Here is a 4,070-nt window from a genome sequence, read left to right as displayed (position 1 = left end):
TAACGTTACTAGTTGTTGCAACAGCATGTGAAAAAAAAACTACAAAGTTGGCTAGGCCAAAAATAACGTTAATCTTGTGACGTCAAAATGGGTTTGCGTTAACGCCGTTAATAATGCGTTTAAATGACAGTATTAGTTACGAGTCTTTTACAGGTTATGTGTGTATAGCATTATAATGTCTTTATAAAGGGTTCCAAAAACCATATTTTTCAGCTAACATATGACTTGAAAACACCTTTTGGAATGCTTGTTCATAATGAACGTCGGAGTAAAGACTGCATACTCTTCTGAACTATTTAACTGAACACAGTCTAGATTGAGAAGTTCTCATTCATCAGTAACTTTATATTGTATAATCACCTCGGTTAGGATAATGATAACTGTGTTCCTAATGAATAGCCACAGGTGTATGCACTTTGTTGTTGGACAAAAATGATGTACCAGCAGTGGTAATCTTTGTTCACGTATATGATATAAAGCGTTGATGAATGACATCACTTATGATATGCTATCCCAGTTGAAAATGTTTAGAATGTGATTTGTAAAGTATCATTGTAATTTAGCTCATCATTAACTCAACTTTTATTGAGACCCATCATCACACAATTGAACAAGCCTTCCGTTTCTTTATCTGTTGTACTTGGACAGGTTTACAGATACTACTACATGATACTGTATGGTTTCATGCTCTGCCTGTTAAATCATATTTTACTCAAAACGTTTTGTTTCCGCAATGATGTGATTGATATCAGATTGACATTGTTTTGTTGCTATGGTGACCATGTAAACAGTAAAATCACTTGAGCTGTTGGCACAGTACAGCGCTTAGCAATGCAACATACACACGGACATGCACAAAGATAAAATATGTGCCAAAAACGAAATGTTTTAGAGCCAAATAAAATGCCCAAAACCAGTTAATTTTTTCTAACAAATATGTTTGAATGTACTTTGATTTTTTTGTAACCCCCTCATTACTAATATAATATGTTTATTTTAAAATATCCATAAAAACTTGATGCCATTTCTAACAACAATAAATGTTAGACATGGTTTGTGTGAGTGTAGGTGTAAGAAAACATCTCAGTTAAGTGCATGCAGTTCATGCATTAGTTACATGCTAACATAGTGGCTTAAGGGACAGCTACAGTAGTAAATTTATTTGTGAAAAAAGACCATATTTTGTGGTAGTTAAAAAAACAGGTCTCTAAATAAATAGCTAACTGCACAACAGACAGATACAGAAGAGACACACGCATGAAGGTTTAATTACACAGTTTTCTTGACAAATGGACACTACGGGGCGGCTGTGGCTCAGTGGTAGAGCGGTTGCCTACCAATCGGAAGGTTGGTGGTTCGATCCCCGCCCCTGCAGTCATTGTCGAAGTGTCCTTGGGCAAGACACTGAACCCCAAGTTGCCCCCGGTGCTGCGCATCGGAGTGTGAATGTGTGTGAGTGTTTACCTGATGAGCAGGTGGCACCTTGTACGGCAGCCCCGGCCACAGTGTATGAATGTGTGTGAATGGTGAATGTTTCCTGTAGATGTAAAAGCGCTTTGAGCAGTTGTTAAGACTGGAAAAGCGCTATATAAATACAGCACATTTACATTTACATTTACTCCTTGAACTCATTTTAATTACTGTTGATTTTGGATTAAAGATTTATGTTGTAGACATTTAACAATCGTTATATAACAAAACATGTTAATTTAGTGTTTTCCACTATAAAAAATACAAGTATATCTGACATTACAGGAGAGATAAACACAGAGCAACAAAGGAAGTTTTTGTGTTTAGACCTAGCAAGTGATGACAGGTATGCCCAGGTTCCCCAAACCCACAGAAACATGGCTGTCAGCAGACATCACACACACACCTCTCTCTAAACACACATACTCAATCTCACTAGCACCTTGTGTTGTTATGCTAATGAGGATAGTCTTATTGTTTTATCGTGCTATGAAGTTAATTCCCCGTCCCTTGATGGGTTTCTTTTCTTTTATTATGGCATTTCATGACATGACCCAATCTTTGCATGCAAAAAAAAGTATCTGGATTATTCTTGTTTCAATCATTTAGTTGCGCTTGCCTGCGTGTGCATCCTCGCCTTCTCCTGCTGTCTTATTGGCTGGGAGTCTCAGAGCTCTGCATGTAATGCATTTCCTTCCTAAGTGATGATGCATTTCCTGTCTGAATCTTGCACCTTGGGAGCCCTTTTGTATTGTTGTTCATTCTGTCTATGTATGTGTGTGTCTTTCTGTGCACAAGATGCCTTTCTGTTGTGTGTGTGCACATGCATGTGTCTGCTCCCTTCCCAGAGAAGACTCATTTCCCCAGCAGGGCCTGTCAGGCTGTTTCTGGGCGCACTCAGTTCACAGCTGGAGGCTACTGCTGTCACCTGCTTACCTAACATCTCTCCTCTCCTCTACTCTCCTCTCCTCTCCTCCATCATAACATTAGTGCTATTGAACTATGTATCCCCATATGACGCTCATTGGACTCAATGATTCATTTTGATGCAGCGTTCTACAAAATAAGTAAAAGTGAAAGGGAACTGTTTTTTATAGCTGACAATAAAATTACTCCAAAGAGACTGTGCAGCCAAACGATTGCACTAAGAGTCTAAAAGTCCTATTTTTACACCAGTATTTAGCCCAAGTCTTCACTGAAATTGCTGTTTTCTAAAGCTTTCATGCTTGGGTGGCCACCAGCATGCCCCAAAAGGAGGACATCTCGGCAGGGCAGGCAGGGGCAGTAACTTACACAGCTACAGTCACAGTTAATGTGTTTCTATATACCTATATAGCATATACACTAGGGGTGTGCAAAAAAATTGATCGTATTCGAATTGCAATTCAAGCTCTACTGATTCAGTTTTTAATTGTATGTCTACAGCAATCACATGATAGATAGATAGATAGATAGATAAATAGATACTTTCTTGCTCCCCAAGGGGAAACTCAAGGTCCAAGTAGCTTACAGACATCACACACATACTGTACATCATAACAGGATGTTAAAATAACAAATAACAAACAAATCCACGTGAATAATATGGACATGTGTGTGTACATATACATACATAGTACATACATACACAGGAAAAGTAACTACATTTACATAATGTGAATCGTTTTTGAATCGAGAATCATTTTTGAACCGAATCGATATTGAATCGAATTATGACATTTTTTGTGAATCGTACACCCCTTATATACATGCACATACCGTATACTATAAAAATAACTCAAAGGCACCAATTTGGCCTCTGCTCGAAGAATAGAATTACACTTAAAATAACAAGCAGACAAAGGAGGAGCAAATTTCAGCAAATAGGATGTGAAAATGTATTAATAAAAAAAAATTAAGTTATTAACATGTACTAACACACTTTTGCCTGATGTGCAGGAAAATGAAGTTTGCATTCATGGACAACCCCAGAGATGATGGCACACAGGTCGTAGACAATAGCTCAGCAGGGAGTTGCAGTGGACAACAGTAAACGTTTTGATCTTTGACACTGACCGTCTGTTTCCTCCACACCCCAACCCTCCCCTGCTTTCCCTCTCTCCCTCTCTCCCTCTCTCTCCGTCTCTCTCTCTCTCTCTGTCTTTGTCTGTCTCTGTTTCCATTGCTCACTTTCCCTGTCTGACCTGGTGAGGTCAGACAGACGTCAGACAGAGGTCAGACAGAGAGCAGATGCTTAACCACACGTCCACAACAAAACCTGACACCACAACACGCATACCCCCAATCTGTCATCTCCCCTTGTATTAGTCTCTGTGGAAGGTATTTCTCACCTGTTTAATTTTTCCAGCAATGGAAAAGCATGGGAGACTGATGAAACTAAATCTGGATTTAACTGTGATCCAATTTGCCCTGTTGGTTCATATATGTAATTGATACATTAGAAGTTTGTGTTGACTACATTGTAAGTAGGGCTCCACCTCAGATTTACTCCTGGCAGGTAAGTCTACAGTCGGGCTTGAAAGTTTGGGCACCCCAGGTAAACATTTGTATTAATGTGCAGAAAGAAGCCAAGAAAAGATGGAAAAATCTCCAAAATGCAT

General features: G+C 39.0%; 1 protein-coding gene across 1 annotated transcript in view; it reads left to right on the top strand.

The window, feature by feature from the left end:
- Positions 1 to 4,070, top strand: part of LOC116702011 (CUB and sushi domain-containing protein 3) — a 119,589-nt gene that overhangs the window by 8,334 nt on the left and 107,185 nt on the right. The window lies entirely within an intron of this gene.

The sequence above is a fragment of the Etheostoma spectabile genome, chromosome 14 (genome assembly GCF_008692095.1).
Source record: "Etheostoma spectabile isolate EspeVRDwgs_2016 chromosome 14, UIUC_Espe_1.0, whole genome shotgun sequence".
NCBI classification, from domain to species: Eukaryota; Metazoa; Chordata; class Actinopteri; order Perciformes; family Percidae; genus Etheostoma; species Etheostoma spectabile.
The sequence above is the reverse complement of the archived record's forward strand: the minus strand, read 5'-3'. Positions and strand labels throughout refer to the sequence as shown.